A 19,969-nucleotide genomic window follows, 5' to 3' on the forward strand; every position below is an offset into this window, starting at 1 on the left:
CCGCAACCGCAATCGCGATAGGCTACAATCCGACCTTTATCAAAGTCGGAAACGTGATGGTACGCATTTCCCCTCCTTACACGAGGCATCACAACAACATTTCACCAGGCAACGCCGGTCAACTGCTGTTTCTGTATGAGGAATCGGTTGGAAACTTTCCTCATGTCAGCAAGTTGTAGGTGTCGCCACCGGCTCCAATCTTGTGTGAATGCTCTTAAAAGCTAATCATTTGCATATCACAGCATCTTCTTCCTGTCGGTTAAATTTCGCGTCTGTAGCACGTCATCTTCGTCGTGTAGCAATTTTAATGGCCAGTAGTGTAGTTCTAAGTTCTAGGAGACGGATGACCTCAGATGTTAAGTCCCATAGTGCTCAGAGCCATTTGAACCAGTGGTGCGGTCATAATCACGTCGGAAACCTTTTCACATAAATTACCTGAGTACAAATGACAGGTCCGACAATGCACTGCCCTTTTGTACCTCGTGTACGCGATACTACAGCCATCTGTGTATGTGCATATAGCTGTCCCATGCCTTTTGTCACCTCAGTGTAGTATTGAGAAAGAGAGGTAATAAAAAGTGTAAGTTGAGATTTGTCAGGAGCGGACCAGGATGGGCTTGAGCCCCTTAGCCCTCCCCCTGAATATGCTGCTGGATAACATTTTAGGCCTTAGGGCACGAAATAGAGGGGCGAACAGCAGAACTAAAAGAGGCCTGGATCGAGAACATAGTAGAGGCGAAAACCCACGTCGAAGCAAATGTCGAGGAGAAAGAAGGATGGTTCAGATGCAGGAGGACGAAGAGACGGCGAAGCGGAATGAAAAGGAGATGGCAGAGTCGCGAGCAGTGAGAGGCTCGATACATCGTAGGAGCAGTGCCCCGCACGCGCCGGTTCCCAGGGAGGGGTCGGCGCATACCTGTTGGCGGCGCCTGCCCGTCCTGTGGGTCAAGGGCGAGGAGGAAGGCAACCGGCCAGCGTCTCGGCGCCGCAGCAGCGGCCGCCGCTGGTGACGTCACGGCGTGACGTCAGGGCGCGACCACGTGGTGGCGGCGGGGCCCGCGGCCCGGCCGCGACAGTAACGGGCGAGCCGCCACCAGCAGCGGAGCACCTCAGCCACGGGGGACTGCCCGCCGCGCCGCACAGGTACGCTCCTCGCGCTCTGCCAGTGGCGAGCTGGCGCAAGCCTGCCGTCGTGTGTACGTCAGCTGACAGTCGGGGAGCGCCGGAAGGCACTCCTGTCTCCGCGCAGTGCGCCACAACACACGGTTACGCCCACCGCCGTTACAGGACGCTATTGTTGCACTGTCTGACAGCTCGCAGAACAGCGGCGCGTGTTTTCGGGAATATCTGTGTAACTTTGAAGATTTCACCATTTTATTCTCATATTTGCAGTCTAATAACAATTAAAAAATTGTGTTCATAGGATGGCTGAACAGCATGTTGTTTACAAGCAATGGAAAACAAGACAGGTGTGGTCTTCTGAAGTCACAGCGTTGCTGAACGTATTGTAATCAAAATTTGATTGTTGCATTAAAGTAATATCAAATAAACTCTAACTAGTTAATATTTTGAGCTTTCGTTAATATTGTATGTCATAACAAGTTTCGAACTATTCCGCCTTATCTTCATGCTGTAGTTCTATTTTGATTCTGCCTTGCCGAATAGCAAACTGCACAGTTTCGGTACGTAACCATTTGTCTAAGTCTCGTCAATTTGTTATACATCCCAGTGCTGTTGTCTATCAGTTGTTTAGTTCGAAACTGACAGTATTTTTCTGGAACCTTAAGGCAGACAATTGAACTATTGTGGCTTTTTTTAAGTCTGGGCCGAAGAAAGAAATAGATCGAGGAGGCGTTTAAAGTAGCTTCTTCACCCATTGTGCACTCTGAAAACGTAAAATCGTTTGAGTTAAGTCTTAAAATTTTCACTTGACATACTCCACCAACAGTAAAACTTCGTTCGGCAGCAGCACAGTGCTTCAATAGTTTCCTTCCGCCTTTAAAGCTAATAGCACACGCTACACTTCCTTGGCTATGTCACTGTTGCCGAAGGGGATCGATCACTCAGCTCATCGTGACACTCTGAAATAATCTAGAAAATCCACAGACAACCTGGATACTTACGATTAGACCAGGTTGGAAATAAGCTTCCCGAAACCAAAGGAAATGTATAATCTCCGCGCTTTATAAATTGAGGAAGTTTCTTCGTAGGGGTTGCAGTTCCGTTTGACAGCTTTCAGCACGATGCGTTTTGTCCAGCTTCCTACATCTAACTTTTTTCTTGTAAGAAGTTGCTTCATTTTAAGCATTAGAGATGAGATTAGTAATTTCATCTCCATTGCACAACTGTATATCACATTTGAGAATGTACGTTAAGTACTATCCCCATTGGAACCTGTAAATTTGATTTTATCATTTTCGTGGAAATGCCGTCTACAGTACATCCGGATGCACTGATGTATAAATTCCACGTCGTTTTCGGAGGTCAACGACGAAGAGTGATATCTTGACTATATAGAATGGTTTTTATTAAATTTGCAACATCCTCCGAGTCTGTTGTGACTGTCGACAGTGTATTCTCTATCAAGTGCTATCATACCATTCACATTATAAAAACAATCGCCTTGTAGTTTTTCGTCTCTCCAACAATGCCTCCGAATTTATTTTTTTTAACCTCTTGAAACTTCGTAAATAAAACAAACTTTATTAACGTTATACATCTTCATTCTTCATGTCTACGTATCTATTACTCAACTTAGTAACCGTGGCAACAAACAAATTTCTTCTACGGGCGACCATTTTATTGATATCGTCACTGTAGAATGTTTGACTTTGTTGACGGAGCTACTGCCTCACCTCGGCTTGCACCGTTTCACATCTGTCAAAGTGAAGTCCTTGATGGTGTTCTGTAAGTTTTGGAAACAGATGAATTTTTACGAATGAGTACAAGTCAGGACTGTATGGAGGATAATCGATGACAGTGAAGCCAAGGCGTCGGGTTGTTACAGATGTCGCTGCGATCGTGTGTGGTCTGGCACTGTCAAGCTGAAGGAAAGGGTGCTCTATGTGTGGATGAACCCTTCAAACGCGTGCTCTCAATTTTTGAGGGTCTCCACCAATCGACATAGTTGCGTTACACCCCGTCACCTTGCACGATATAAGTCAGATCCCCCTAGCGGCAGAGGGTTGCAATTTGCGTCAGCGAAGCGGGAAAGTCGACCGAGTAACCTCCATGGCACAGATGTTTAGAACAGCACGCCCTCGTACATACTTCAGGCACCTAACTTGTATTCGAGTGGATGGTACTTCAAATCCTCATCTTTGGTTTCACAAAATCGTGTAAGGCAAATGACGGAATGGTTCCTTTGCAAAGGACGCGGCTGATTTCTGTTGATATTCTACCGCAGTCCGATTTTGTGCTCTTGTCAGTAATGATCACGTCGTCCGCGGGACATTTAACCCAGATCTTCCTACTTTTCTTCTTTCTGTTGTGACCGTACATACGATTAACTTTATGATATAGTAAAAGACCTATTATCTACCATGTTCGTTATCGGAATTATTTTAATTTTCATCCTTAGTTCATGGTATTAGTTAATTTTCTGAACATATAGGTACTGCTGGTATTAATGACGAACGATTTAAGGCCAATTGGCATTGATTGGAACGTTTTGTCAACTGGAAATTACCATTATGCAAGACATCAGTTGCTTTGTATATCTAATAAATGGCATGAGAGGGGATTTATCTGTAGTGTTTCTATATATTTCGTATTGTGAGTTTAATGGCTCTGAGCACTATGGGACTTAACTCCTGAGGTCATCAGTCCCCTAGAACATTGAACTACTTAAACATAACTAACCTAAGGACATCACACACATCCATGCCCGAGGCAGGATTCGAACCTGCGACCGTGGCGGTCACGCGGTTCCAGACTCTAGCGCCTAGAACCGCTCGGACACACCGGCTGGTTGTGAATTTAGTACACTGTATATCAGTGTATCGTAACTGGAGTGTCTCCAGTTTCGAGATGGCCAACATGTGGTAACTTTGATTTTTCTTTCAGAGTCGTATTTCCCTTAGGTAGGTTGTTGGCTTGTTGATTTTGGGGAAGGGGACCAAACAACGAGGTCATCGGTCCCATTAGATGAGGGAAGGATGGGGAAGGAAATCGGTAATACTGTTTCAAAGGAACCATCCCGGCATTTGCCTGAAGCGAGTTAGGGAAATCACGGAAAAACGGTTTGAATCGTCGTCCTCCCGAATGCGAGTCCAGTGTGTTAACAACTGCGCCACCTCGCTCGGTCCGGTACGTAGATGCCTTCTGTAAATAGTTATCATTTACGAGGCGTAGTCATGATGTTTTAAATATCACCTCGGGAAACTAATGTTCGGTTACGGTGTACGTGTGTCTTCCGTTGTGTGCTGCGGTTGGTAGTTGCATGATGGTAAATGGCTGACTCAATTTGTATTCTATATGGACAGCGGGGAGAAAAGTAGATATCGGTGACAGTCACCCATAGCGTAGCCTGAGGCCGTAGTTGACAGACGCCGAAACCAACAACTCCTAAGACAAAAATACGATTATCCACCGTGTTAACTTCCCATCATGCATCAAACAGTTACGAACTACAGGATGTAACGGGAATACACAGGTACGCCGTAGCTGCACTTTTGTGACCCGAGAAAATCAAGCTGCGACTATCAAATTATGTGACGGTGTTGGTCCATTACTCATGATTCAGTGCGGTACATTTTCTCTAAGGTACATGACTTGGCAGAGACACACACACACACCGGAGCTGCTCTTTTGCCCTCGACATAATCAAGCTGCGACCATCCAACTATGTGATGGTGTTGATCCTTCATTCATGATTCAGTGCAACACATTTTTCTCGAAGGTGGATGGCTTGCCAGTGACCTTGGTTGTAGACGTCTTGATTCTGGTTTTTCAGGAAACGTCACACCTCAAAAATCACCTCGTCTTTCTGGAAAAACCTGCCATGCAATGGTTTCTTCATCAGAGGAAAGAGGAAGAATACGAGGCGGTGGGGCGCAGGTAAAATTAGATACTTCAAAGAAGCAGTAAGTGTGACTGTGCCCTTAGCGGAATGAACTCCGTCGTTGTCGTGGAGGAGATATACCCCCTTGGACGCTTTGTCTTAACTACCTCCGGTAACATCGTTAGGAGATTCCACTAGTATGCATAATCTATTAGCACCACACCGTGGCACTCCCAAAAAACTTTCATCTCCACCTTGCCCAACGATCGTTCGGTTTTCGCTTTTTTTGTCTCTGATGAATTCACGTTTCCACTGATTGCTTTGCTCCTTGCTCTCGCGGTCTTAGCGATGTAACCAGCACTTGTCCATTATGATTAGGCGGCCAAAGAAATCATCTGGATTGGCCTGACACAGGTGCAATGGTATATACTTTTCCTAGTTAAATATCATGTATGACAGGTGAAGTTGTTACAATAGACATTTTTCCACTTTGAAGACTGTCCATGGTCGAAACCGGTAGTGAATAAATGTATTCTGAGACAGCACACTGTGTATCACTCATTTCTCCAAGTATTTTTGTCTGTGGCTTATTTCTGTGTGGCTATGAGAACTCGATGCTTTACGCAAACATCTGTCATGTTTCTGCGTGCGCGAGTTGAAACTGTGTGACAAGTTTAATGAACAGACAGCTTAATTGACACTACAGTTGATAATCTTGTTCCTCTGAATCTAAAAATTTGCTGACCAATGTTTGTAGGGCCTCGTATCGTTTTTCGAGAAGAAATCCGATTCCCAGATATTAATAAGCGTTTTCGATACAAATATTTACAGACAGAGGACGTCAAGTTTCTGGAATCCACTGGCAGGGGGTTGGGACTTTCCATGTGTAATCGTATTGAAGATGGCATCACTTATACTGTCAGATCAGTTACTGATGTGTGTTCTTCTCCCACCCTGTGATTGCCGTCTCCCTTAGAAATGTTGATTTTTAGTGTCCTGTGACCGCTTACAGGCCCTACTCCTCATCTCCCTTAGAAAAGTTGACTTTCAGTGTGAATCTGATCGTTTACAGGCACTACGCCTAAAAACTTTGTTGCGAGTGACGTTACAGACACTCTGCAAAAGGGCGCTACTATGAAAACTAGCTATCTCGCATTATTACCAGAAACTGATCATAGAGAGCTTCGTGCTTTTTCTCTACCGATTTATTCTTTCATCGGGAACATTTTTTCTGTAGCTTTTTTCTCCGCCTTTCTATTTTAGGTTGTTCCGGTGTAAAGATACACATTGTCTACTTGCTAAAATCAAGTGAAATTAACAACAGGGGATTATTGAATGAAAACAACTGATTATTTAAGTTGTTGATATTTTTATTTGCTGGTACTTGAATACGGGTTTTGTATGCACGTCTGTTAACGCTTGCCTCAAGTGCCAAAGCTAAGCCGGTCCCTGCCTTACACAGTAAGCTGCACGTCATCGGCGTGAAAAATGTGAAAATCAGGTAAAAGTATTATCGACTCGGTGGTCAGTTTGAAACCCACAGTGATTTACTAGCTATGGTCCTGTTGGGGTGGTGTGACGTTGCTTTTCTCCGGCTTTTCAACTGACTCACCAACCCAGTTGCAAATGGATCTACAGTTTAACAGGGACTCCGAACCACGGAGCAATTTGGCATTTCTCACGCTCTTACAATGATTTATTTATGTGAAAAATGCTAAGCTGCTCCACGTTTCGGAATCAACACTAAATTAATTATAGGTTCTCTCCGCCACCCACCCCCGATAACTGACTTAATAAGTCAGTTCGAGGGAATACTACCTCCACTAAGAGCAAACCTTGTAACTCTATATGGTATTCAAACTTACCTTCGGGTTGACAATACGCATTACTTAAGTTTCGTGTTTCGCGCCGCTTTCTATGTAATGCTAGTACGGGCTTAGCTTTGGCATTGCTGGCATATGTCCAACAGACGTGCAGACGTATAACAGAAGCCGTGCATCGAACCCGGATTCTGCCGACTGCAGTACCAGCGTCTTACTTCTGCGTCACATCTGGGTGATCGATCCTGTCTCCTCTATAGACGATGCAGGCGAACTGCTGCAATCCATCTGGCTCTCCAAATTCCCAGATCTAGTGGCGCAACGAAGGCGAGCTCTCTGCTGCTCTTCGGGTGTTCTGTTTCTGTTTGCACTGTTCTTAACGTTAAAAGACGCTGACAACGCACAAGATTAGGCGGAATACTGAAACCATACCTGTCGTTCATCTACACTGAATTCACAGCAGACTGACCTTGACATACTATTAGTGCGAAGATGGTGTCATACTTCATACTTAATTTGTCACCAACGAGAGTAGGTGCAACGTTAATGGTTTCTTCCAGCATAGTTGTACTGTTACATTTGTTTTCCGCAAACCATCGCACGGCTGCACAGTGTACCAGATTCATTCTCCAATATTTGTTAATATTCCAGAATATTACGCAGACAGGAATAGCATCGATATCTGTGTGCTTAAGTCATAATTTCTCTAGTAACATGTTTCGTAATAGTGATGGAATTTCGCGAGTCAGAGCCTTCGCGTCGCGATGCACAACTTTTATTTTTCCCAACTCCTCCCACTGGAGCTTGAGAAGCATTTTTTGACCCTTCTGGCTCGAGTAAGGAAATCCACGACGAAATAAATAATTCTTCTTTTAATCTTCCGTCTTATCTCAATTTGTTAAGGGATGTAGATCAGCGAATAGTACTCTCTGGGATCGGTTGAACGAGAAGCTTTCATGCGGTCTTCTTTGTGGGTGAATTACACCCTTCTGATAAATCTTAGTATTTATATGATCTTAGTATTTATATGATCGATCTGTACAGCTACTCATTAATGATTAACGGTCGTGACTATGTACACTGTCTGATACACCATAGTGTAATCGTGTGATATCATAACTTTTCTTTTGTTTACTTATACTACATAATTCATTTCTTTGTTGACAGTTGTCAGTATTTAAACAAGACGTCGATACTCGGCAAGTCTCCCTGCATTTCGTAATATTCTTCTAATGACATCAAGTGTCGTGTCTGCGAACAGCCTCAGCGACAGATGTTAACTGTCATGTCGTCAATATACAAAGTCTGCGAACAGTAACGGCACTATCGCTTTACACAGAGCTACGCCGGACACAGTTTTTGCTTTTGACGATAGTAAGCGTTCGGATGCCGGATGTTATTAATACTGTAAGAGCGTTTGGTATATATGATTTGAACCTAGAGCTATATGGCACTCAACATAACCTAGATAAGATCTTGTATCTCTTATGTTTACCGTACAGTGGATATCTACAGCGTCTGGAGTACTAAGTCCACTTGCGTCTCACCCTTCCGTGAAAGATTAGTACCAGCGTAACATTCACAAAATCTGAAATTTCCCTTAATGAAATAAAGGCATCGTTGTACGACCATTCGATCTCCTAACTGTTAATGGTAAGTTACTTACTTTACTTTACTTTTTCGTGTAAGGAAACCAGGTCACAGTCTTTCAGCCCAGCATTTCTTGTCCAGCCATAAATCGTCGGGGTTGCACCTATAAGGGCAGTTTGGGCAGGCGAGCAGATGCTCCATATCCAGCACAGCGCTACAGCCACACTTATCATCAGTGGTTCCAAGACCCACCTAATCATATTTGTCTTCACTGGGGTCACCCCTGTCCTTATTCGGTTCAGTATCCTCCATGTCTTCCAGTTTGTGCTGAAGCCACTGGGCCTTCCTGTGCAAATGGGTAATCAACTAGTGGTTCTTCTATTATCGTGGCTAAGAACCTTTTACGGGATTTCAGTCGCCCGGGTTTCCACTCACCGCCAAAAAGGGGAGCCCATCGTCAATACTTTCTCTGAGCCTCTCTGTAAATTCATGTGATGTTCTTCGAGAGTTGGAATTCGCAAACCCGGCAGCTCTATATAGTTATGGAAGAGAAGTAGGTTTCATGTATCCCGTTGTTAATCGACACGTTTCATTAAGACTTTTGTCGACCTTCTTTGCATGGGTTCATCTGGACCATACTGGGTAGGCATAGTCGGCTGTAGAGAAGTATAAGGCTTGTACGGTGGCTGAAGAAAACGGAGCCGTTACTTCTTCAGAAAGGGCTTTCCAGTTGTCCACACGAGGCCGTCTGATCCAGTTTCATTCGTTCCAGCAGGGAGATATCCTCCACGGAACCAGAGACAAAACGAGAAGCAGCCGTTTTACAGTACTTTAACCAACTGACCTCTCAGCCACATACGTGGATCACAATTGCATGTGTGTGTCTGAATGTTACTTCAAGTTGTGTCGACAACTTCTAATGGGAAAAGAGTTACTGGAAGACTACGAGCTAATTGACGATATTACTAGGTTGTCGATGACAGGAGATAGGAAGGGGAGAGAGAAGAGCGGAAAGAGTGTCAAGAAGTGAAACGAGACAGTTTGTGAAAGAAACACAAGTAGAATTGAAAGGAGATGACGAATTGAGGATGAGGAAAGACAGAGAGTACCGAATGTGTTTGAAAAGTAGTTATTGAAGCACAGAGGGAGGGAAGATTTCACATGGGAGAAAAGCTACAAGCTCTTCTGAAATGTAGCAGACGCAAGAATCATACATAATTATTGTCTTGTTTGTTGCACTGATGGACTGTTTAAGTAGATAACGACAAAATTCTAGAGTTGCATATAAGTGTAGAAAGAACAATAGCACTGTTGCAAGCCAAATATATGACGTACTAGCTTTACAAATCATAACCGTTAATTCTAATATTTTTCGTTTTTGTATTACATCTGCACATGGTTTCAACTCAGGAAAGATTGCAGAGCGATATTGGTGGCCACAAAATTAACGTTAAGCTTCGAACCCCCACATCATTTCACTAAATATTTTGCGGGACTGGGTAGAAAAAACACGCAAATTTTCTAAACTATTTTTAGGAATTAAAAAACTATAGACTACTTTCATTTATTTTCGTGAAAAACAGCAAATAGGTCAAGTTGCCCATTATCAAAGCATCTTTTTGTAATTTTGCAATCCAATCCTTTCTTACGTGTTTTTATATGAGACAGTTTCACAGCACATGGATGGTATTCACATCATCTTGTATAACCCTTTACAGGGTAATCAAAAGCAAAGTCCCCTTTTGCATCCGAGAAAACAATGGACATAAATTTTGGCAGCTGATGAAGTAGGTTTCGCTGTTTTCGTGGACGAGCACCGACTTCCTCCCACTGCTTTGAGGGTTGTATCGTTTATGGCGGGAAATGGTGGACCTTACGTTTCATTCACAGTTACAAATCTACACAATATTCAGATTCTTTTTAAAAAGGTCCAAGCATCACTGATAAATTCATTTTCGCATTTGCTTTTGGTCAGCGTTCAGCAAGTTCATCATCGAGCCGGCCGGAGTGGCCGTGCGGTTCTAGGCGCTACAGTCTGGAACCGAGCGACCGCTACGGTCCCAGGTTCGAATCCTGCCTCGGGGATGGATGTGTGTGATGTCCTTAGGTTAGTTAGGTTTAATTAGTTCTAAGTTCCAGGCGACTGATAACCTCAGAAGTTAAGTCGCATAGTGCTCAGAGCCGTTTGAAACATTTTTCATCATCAATCGCACACAAAGGTTCGTCATATACAAGGTGAGTCACTAACTACTGCCACCAAGAATAACTCCGAAAGTATGATAGGAGCTGAAAAGTTTGCGGGACAAAATTTGCATGATTCGTCTCGATAGCCACTATCAGAGAATAAGTACCAAACTATAGCATCCCATTTAAAAAAATAAAGTTGACCTTCATATCTCTGGTGCGACCCCACCTAGCAACAAAAAACCAACACCATATTGCCATATTATGGCCCCCGTTGTACCATGCAACATTTGTCCCACAAACTTTTCAGCTACTATCATACTTTTGGAGTTATTCTAGGTGGCAATAGTTAGTGACCCACCCTGTATAATTCTTAAAGTAAAATGTACCGCGTTTATTCTTCTGACGTGTCCTTCCATACGTCCTGCCCGTGATTTAACTTCAAGAGACGTACAGCCTCAGTAGTATTCTTCGGCTAATTTCGTAACTGAATGTGAAGAGGCACACCATGTAATAATCTTCACGACTTTGAGCGAATTTCCGCTGGCGATGAAGCGTCCAAAAGAGATTAGTTTATGACTTCACGGTACAACAGTTCACCCATTTGTTCAAAGACACACAACACGACTACATTGAAAAGCCGTGTAAATAAAACTGTTCCTCAGATCTGTTTACATTTTGACCGAAGTTCAAAAATGATTCAAATGGCTCTGAGCACTATGGGACTTAACATCTGAGGTCATCAGTCCCCTGGAACTTAGAACTAATTGCACCGAACTAACTTGAGGACATCACACACATCCATGCCCGAGGCAGGATTCGAACCTGTGACCGTAGCAGTCGCGCGGTTCCAGACTGTAGCGCCTAGAACCGTTCGGCCACTTCGGCCGGCGACCGAAGTTATTATGCAACATGTACCACCACAACAAAAACGTTGTCCCATTATCTCACTATTAGCCCTGATGTGCCAATCAAACATTTTTTGCTCCCTTAGACCACTGAATTCATTCGCTTTAATCGTAATCTCATACTGTCGTGGATTTATTATTTCCTAGAGGAGCCTGTTAATCCGACCTGACAGTGTGAACAGTTGGGCTGTTGCGCAGGAATAAGGCTTCGCGTGATTTGATAGCGAAGTGGCTTCGCGAACAAGGGCTCAGTGTCCTGCTGAGAGCAGATAAAGGAGCCAGTTATGCCGGCTAAGACAGATAACGAGCCGTTCCTGGCGAGCCTCTGGCCATGCTTGTTGTTTCCTTTCGCCAATCCCCGCGGTGTACGCACTAAGCCACTTCTATTCCTTTCGCGTCGAGTTCACGAACATTTTAGTATTTTCATCCCAATTCAGGCTCAAATCGGGCAACTGTATTTTCTTAGCTTTGACATTTGCAATTCAAACTGAAATTAAGGTTGCAAATACTTGTACTTAATTTATCCCTATCGTACGGTGATCTGACAATTAATTCACTTAATGAATGCGTTTCATCATTAAAAATTTATTGCTTTATTTTATTCTTTCATTTGTTGTATTTTTAACCTTATTTAGCTAATTGAATACGAGTGACTCCCCTAATTGTTAGTCAAGAGGCATCTCGGCTCCTCTCTTTCCTCTTACTCCTCATTTTCTCCCCAAACGAATACCAGTTCCGGAACTACAATAATAATTAATATTACGGTACATTAACATTTAAGAAAATTATAGCCCCAAGATTTACACCATAGCGTTAGACAGGATTACAGATGTATCAGTTAAATTTGGCTTTTAGAATTCAATGTGGTGTGAACTCCACACGTTTTTCAGACACTGTGAAAATTGTGGTGTATTGTCAAAAAGGATTGGCTTCTTTTGTGGAAAATCTCCTTCCACGCGGTTTGTATGCGAGACAAAAAAATAGATCAACCGTAGGCCAGACATGTTCCAGAGTGATTCAAACGAGTTTTTATTCTACAAGCAGAAAAAAACAATTCGTTGAAATGTTTGTTATATTTCCTAGAAACTGTGGCACATGGACAATTTATTGTTTGAAACCATATTCTAGATTTATATATTTTAACACTTTTTTAAGACACACTTCCATTGGTTCAAATGGTTCAAATGGCTCTGAGCACTATGCGACTTAACTTCTGAGGTCATCAGTAGCCTAGAACTAAGAACTAATTAAACCTAACTAACCTAAGGACATTACACACACCGATGCCCGTGGCAGGATTCGAACCTGCGACCGTAGCGGTCGCCCGGTTCCAGACTGTAGCGCCTAGAACCGCACGGCCACTCAGGCCGGCACTTCCATTGGAATTTTTGTTGTTTCTATGTCTTCGACTATTACAAAGTGCCACACCTTAAATTTGAAGTTCATAAGAATGTTAGTATATGGATTTCAGAATATGTAGAAGATCGATACACATTTCATCAAATTTCAAGAGTTTTATCTGTGAAAAATCATTTTATGTTAGGTTACTATGAAATATGTACGTGCAGATACTACCACGTTACTATCTAATTTCATCAGTCAATTGTTACTTATCAGAGCACCCTCGCCGGCCGGGGTGGCCGAGCGGTTCTAGGCGCTACAGTCTGAAACCGCGCGACCGCTACGGTGGCAGATTCGAATCCTGCCTCGGGGATGGACGTGTGTGATGTCCTTAGGTTAGTTAGGGTTAAGTAGTTCTAAGTTCTACGGGACTGATGACCTCAGAAGTTAAGGCCCATAGTGTTCAGAGCCATTTGAACCATTTTTAGTGCACCTTCAGAGTCTAAAGAAAAAAAAAGAAAAAAGGAGCTAGAATCGCAACTGGTCCTCCACTCAGTGATCCCATGTACCACTCACTGTCATATATATAAAAAAATTATTCAGGACAGTTCCTTTGTAAATAGTTCGTGCACAAAGGGGTACCTGGCGGCCACTGTTGCCGAGCGGTTCTGGGCGCTTCAGTCCGGAACCGCGCTGCTGCTACGGTCGCAGTTTCGAATCCTTCCCCGGGCATGGATGCGTGTGATGTCCTTAGGTTGGTTAGGTTTAAATACTTCTAAGTCTTGGAGACTGATGTCCTCAGATGTTAAGTCCCATAGTGCTTAGAGCCATTTGAACCATTTTTGAAAGGGTTACCTCATTTATTCAGAAAGTATTTCCACACCGTCTTCAGTACGGTGAGGAACTGAAGAACGCATTTCGTTAGCCATACTATCGGGAGATATGACTAGCGTCGCATAATATATTTTAAGTGAACTTGTGACGTTACATTCTCCATTGTCTTCGTCCGGAAGGCGACTATCTGTCTCTGTCACGGCGGTGAATCCACACATGTGAAAGCTGTTGATGCGCATTCTGCGAGCACAGAGTACTCCGGCGTAAACGCTGAAGTGTCGCCTCAGCGACGGTTCTCATTAATATGTATAATATGAAGCGTACTCCCCTGGAGTCCCTCTGTATCAAGCACTCGCCTCCATGCATTGCTGAGTGCGTAACTCGTATCTTTGTTAAAGTGGTTAACACATTCTAATTTCCACGTGGGCCAGAGTTTGTGTCAGGCACAAAATAAAAAAGAAAAAGAAAGAAAGAAATATCTCATGTTTGTTCCTAAGGCTGTGCTCTGCCAGCGCGAATTTTTCACAGATTACTGTGCACGATGTTTCGTTCGTGTTCGATGCAGTTCTAATATTTTATCCGGCTTAGCTAGTGCCGGCCGAAGTGGCCGTGCGGTTCTAGGCGCTGCAGTCTGGAACCGCGAGACCGCTGCGGTCGCAGGTTCGAATCCTGCCTCGGGCATGGATGGTGTGATGTCCTTAGGTTAGTTAGGTTTAAGTAGTTCTAAGTTCTAGGGGACTGAGGACCTCAGATGTTAAGTCCCATAGTGCTCAGAGCCATTTGAACCATTTTTTTTTTACCTACTGATTCATTGTTATGGAATATTATAAGCAATTGGAAATCTGAGGCCACGACTGCCCTTCGCAAGGTGCAACGGCTCTCAGATTTTCGTTTCCAGTTGACAAACGGCTTTAACCCACTGTCTGCGTAAGAAAGTCGAAAACTTGTAATGTCCAAATTTACCGCGAAAAACTCGCCTAAAGCGTTTTACATCATAAATGCTTCGAGGAAAACTTTGTTGTTACACGTGCAACATGGTTTAATCTTCCAACGAAATACGTCATTCCTAATCCCAGTTCGAGTAGCCTAGGTTACATTTAGCGTAACTTCCACACACATTACTTCTGCTCACTGAGAACGCAACGTGCTGACAAATGATCGTGTAGTACATTTTTTTTTCGTCTGTAGTTATCTCGGTCATTGGGAACAGTAAAGCAAGGAATGAAACAAGTAAAGAAAGAAGGACATTGCTAAGGCGTTCTTGCATTCAGGCCTCCTGCGCAGGTAAGCCGAACGCTTCATGCACAGTTTTTAAATCTTCGGCTACGACACACTTGGACGAACACAGGAGAAAACTGACGTTCTTTCTTGTAATGATGAGTGGCAGCGAGACATTCCAGAAGGAGAGCGCTGTCTGTATGACAGGCCAGTGACTCAGCAGTGCTCGGTGCTCTGTGCCGGAACGCATTGTGGGGATGCTTTCCGTGTGACAGCGGCAGTCGTTTGTTGCCGGGCGGACAGCTCACGTACTCTGCAGAATGCTCGCGGGTGCGTTGAGAAACGACCGCCCTACAGCGGAATCAGGGGCCAGTTTCCCAGCAGCCGCTTAATTAGGATTTCCCCAGTGCTCAATACATTCGAGGAAAGGTCACTATGACTAATCTCCTCTAGCCTTCAATTACCAGGGCTTAGTGTCGCGTTCTCATACTGACGCAGAGCTGATATGGATATCAGTGAACTCGTATTTTTGTTAGTTATATGTTTTTAGTGCTACCACTGACATTTACATTTATTTACTGTTTAATTAAACATAGCGCAACGCGTTTCGACCAATTTCTGTTCTTCTTCAGCCGTGTATTCGTTCATACATATGACATTTAATGACTAAATGTCAAATAATGTTGTCAGTATTCTGTATTAGATTCGACGAGTTGCTTACGCAACTACATAGATCTGAGGATAATCACGTGAGGTCTAAACTAGTCATACCGTAAAGAATGTCTGACAAAGCCGGAAAAATAAAGTATACAATTTTTTTAAAGTATCAACAAAGTTGCTAATTCTTCCGCGAAGAATATGTCAGCTGTTGAAAATTATATTTATGGTGTTTTTGGTACATATTCAGCTACATCGTAAATGAAGTTACAAGCCTGATCTGCTTCTTAACTGACCACGCAAGGATAATATTGTTGATGCCGTACTGTCGCCTCCCATAAGTATGATGGAACCTCCCCGCGTTTGACGGGGAGCAGATGCCTGTCCGTTTTGGGGGGACCGAAACTCCGGGCACTGGCCATCACAGCGGATGGCTTTTGCTGTGGCTGAGTGGCGCCCGTGGGGAGATCCCTCATTCGCAGGCGGGTAGCTGGCGTCATGAAGCGACCAAAGTTATCAACTGCTGACCGCGAGGCTTCGGCAGTTAGACCGCAATACAACGCAGATCCTTACGACCCCAAGAACTTTCCCCACTTGACCAGGCCATTGCAGGAAAGCAAAACCAAGCGGTTACAGACCTTACTCCTCTTAGTTCCTGATATGTACTCGAACAGATGGAGGGCGATTTCTATCTACTAAGCCGGTGTTCTTTGTCGAGAGTAATGAAAACATATTTGGTAAACTCTCTTCAAATGGTTCAAATGGCTCTGAGCACTATGGGACTTAACATCTGAGGTCATCAGTCCCCTAGAACTTAGAACTACTTAAACCTAACTAACCTAAGGACATCACACACATCCATGCCCGAGGCAGGATTCGAACCTGCGGCCGTAGCGGTCGCGCGGTTCCAGACTGGAGCGCCTAGAACCGCTCGGCCACAGCGGCCGGCGAACTCTCTTCCCTTACTAAATTACGTAGTGGTTACATCATAATTAACACGGAAAATTCTATCCTGTCCTGGGCGTTACTCTCTCGTAAACATGATGGTGATGTACGTGTTGCCAGCCGTGGTGGCCGAGCGGTTCTAGGCGCTACAGTCTGGAACCGCGCGACCGCTACTGTCGCAGGTTCGAATCCTGCTTCGGGCATGGATGTGTGTGATGTCCTTAGGTTAGTTAGGTTTAAGTAGTTCTAAGTTCTAGGGGACTGATGACCTCAGAAGTAAAGTCCCATAGTGCTCAGAGCCATTGGAACCCATAGTGCTCAGAGCCATTTGAACCATTTTTTATGTACCTGTTACCAGAATACCCCATAAGAACTTAAACATGATACATGGTTTAATTTTTCACCGGTACCTAACGCTGCAGATGGATGAAGAACTACACGAACACCTGGAGGGACACGGTATCCACTTCGTACGTCCTGTACGTCGATGCCCGTCACACAACAAGGTTGACACTGGTGCATTCATCTTCACTTCTGAGGGGGATTCATTTCCAAAAGAGGTCAAAAACATGGTGTACCGCTGCGATCGGAAGCCGTATTTCTCCACCCTGATGCGGTGCCTTAAATGCTAGCGCTTCGGGCATATGCCTTCCCGGAGTACATAGGACGCGATTTGTGGTCTGCCACACCTCACGAAACGTCACCATGTGCACAAACACCTGTGTGTGTGTGTGTGTGTGTGTGTGTGTGTGTGTTTTTCACAATTTCGGAAGTGATCATCCTCCCCGATACATGAAGTGTGCTTGCTATCCTAATCAGTGAACGCAAAGTCCAGGTACTGAACGCTACAGATCTCGTCTCATATTTTGAAGCTCGGAAAATATATGATTCAGTCTAAATGATATAAACTTCTGCCCCTACTGTGGCCAGGTCATCGGCAGTACCCGGCATATTCACCAGCTCGGCGCCAACTTCCGTTAGTTGCGCAAATAAACTTGGCCACGGCGGCGAAAGGCCTGCGGCACCTTTTCGGGAACCACTGCCCGTATGTGGCTAGAGAAACAACAACCCCTCCGTTGTACACTGGTGACAGGTCTCCGTTTCGAGAATCCTCTCCCTGGAAATCCATAGATCAGCGACCTGACAGCAGCCAATGGCTGATGGAGCCACAGAATGTGTCCCAGAGCTGCCCATTCTTCTTCCGTTCCTACACCCACAGCGGATAAGCTCTCACAGGATTCTCGATGACCAAACGTGTGTGAAAGAAAAAAGGAAGAAATCTTGATATAAGGCTACTCTGGAGGCGCCAGGAGGCGCCTAGAGTCCCCTCCCATGCCCCCAGCCCCCACCGTTCGTTGATGTTGTTCCACCTTCACTGGTGACATACAAAGGTCCTGCGGCATGACAGGCCCTCCTTACCCCTCCACGCCTAATGCGAACACCATCAGTGTGATAGTCCAGTGCCGGCTAGGGTGGTTGAGCGGCTCTAGGCGCTTCAGTCTGGAACCGCGCGACCGCTACGGTCGCAGGTTCGAATCCTGCCTCGGGCCTGGATGTTTGTGATGTCCTTAGGTTAGTTAGGTTTAAGTAGTTCTAAGTTCTAGGGGACTTATGACCTCAGCAGTTGAGTCCCATAGTGCTCAGAGCCATTTGAACCATTTGATAGTCCAGTGGAACTGCCACTACTACAACTAATTTCTTCTTGTTCTGTAATCTGCGTTGCTCTCCAAGAAACACACTTCACTGATGGCCATTCTTCAACTCTTGGAGGTTATAATGCCTGTTGTCTGAACCACAGTGATCTTGAGAGAGCATCTGGAGGGATTTGTACATTGCTTCACACAGATGTCATCAGTGAGTGAAAGCAATAGCAGTGCGAGTCCAGACGACTCCAGCGATCACCATTTGTACATTATTTAGTTCCAAGCAGGGCACTACTTATCTTGAGAAGAATACCCTCATCCAATAACTCTTCTCCCACCCTTTCCTCCTACTTGGGGTTTTCAGTGGACACCACCCACTGTGGGGAAGTACCACTCCGTCCTTTAGGTGTCTTGTGATTGATCAGCTTCTTTCCAATGTTTATCTGTCTCCTCTCAGTGATGGTGCTCCTACTCACTTCACTGCCACCCATGAGAACATTTCGGATATCGACATTACGATCTCTTCTCCCAATCTCTTGGCTTCTCTACAGTGGTCAGCGCACGACGATCTATATGACAGTGACTGCTTTCTGGTGATGCTGCCACTGTCTGATGGACTACTTGCATGTTGAGCTCGTCGAATAGCCATCTGCTAAATGTGAACCTCAGCTGTCACCCCCACCTCCTTTGTGTCAGATTGCTTCGACAAGGTTGTGGGAGACTTTTCTATGTGATCACTCGCGCTGCTGGAACTGCTATGCTCCCTTTCTGTGGGCCCACTCCAACACTGGCCAGTATCACAGCAGACCAAATACATTTCAACAGCTATTGAGGATTGCGAATTGTAGAGGTATCTGTTACAGAGACATATAATTTCTCACGACGTTTTCGTCATATTTTACGTCGCAGAATGGAGTAAGGCTGAACATGGGGACCGGACAGTGGATTGGGGATAAATCGTGGCTTACGTCCCCATTTAGAAACGGCATAGCAGATCAGTAGTGCGCCTATCCGTCTACTTCTTGTAATTAGACAGTATTGTATCCTCGAACTGTTCTGTGAAGGCGTTTTTCTGACCTTTCTTTCTGCGTCCACATCTCATTCCGCGATTTCACACTATCGCATGTCTGGAGCACTGTTGCTGGAACAGGATAAGAGCAGACCGCATTCTTACGCTGACACGACGTAAATTCCAAGCACCACTTTTTCATTCTGTCTTTGAAATGTTTCCCGTCATCAGTATGCGTTATATAAAAGTTTTTCTCGACAAGAAGCTATCGGGTGACCAAGCCAGAGTTGCCACGATTTCGCGCTTGTAGAAACTACTTCGTGAGCGACAAACCCTGTAGTTTGAAATTAGATGCTACAAAAGGTATGACAGCAAGGAGAAAATTTCTTAGTCCGAAGAAGGAACAACAAGTGCATGTTTTTAAATGTAATCCTCTTTTAGTTATGAGCACCTTTTTCGAACAAAACTGTTGAGGTTTTCGTGAGGTCTGGATCTTCGACTGTCGTTTGTTTTACGATTCATCTGAGTTTCACCATCATCAATGGAGGATGCAGAAAAGTCGTTAAATAAACCTTGGCTAAAGATCCCAAGGAAAAAAACCGACTAGGAATATGTCTCATTGTTCAAAGTTTTTTCCAGAAAGTGGTCTCCTTTTCTCAAGTGTGATTCTCGAAAGTCTGCAAACACCCGTTCTACAGTTCCCATAACCTGTTCATTAGACTCAAAACATGCCCCAGCCACACGTTTCCTTGGAATAGGAGGAAATCTGATGGTGCCTAATCAGGCAAATAGGGTAATGTTCCAATTCGTACTTAAAA

The 19,969-nt window shown here is 44.4% G+C and overlaps 1 protein-coding gene across 9 annotated transcripts in view; it reads left to right on the forward strand.

Annotated features, from left to right (window-relative positions):
• The window catches only part of LOC126297857 (protein sickie), a 1,116,277-nt gene that overhangs the window by 461,067 nt on the left and 635,241 nt on the right, over positions 1-19,969 (forward strand). For 2 of the 9 annotated variants that reach the window (XM_049989137.1, XM_049989136.1), the window contains exon 1: positions 1,081-1,143. The exons of 5 other annotated variants lie outside the window; for them this stretch is intronic. The gene's annotated coding sequence lies outside the window, so the exon portion shown is untranslated. Of the gene's footprint in view, positions 1-1,078; positions 1,144-19,969 lie in introns of those variants that run through there. 2 more of the 9 variants (XM_049989135.1, XM_049989138.1) reach the window with 2 other exon arrangements.

The sequence above is a fragment of the Schistocerca gregaria genome, chromosome X (assembly GCF_023897955.1).
Source record: "Schistocerca gregaria isolate iqSchGreg1 chromosome X, iqSchGreg1.2, whole genome shotgun sequence".
Lineage (NCBI taxonomy): Eukaryota > Metazoa > Arthropoda > Insecta > Orthoptera > Acrididae > Schistocerca > Schistocerca gregaria.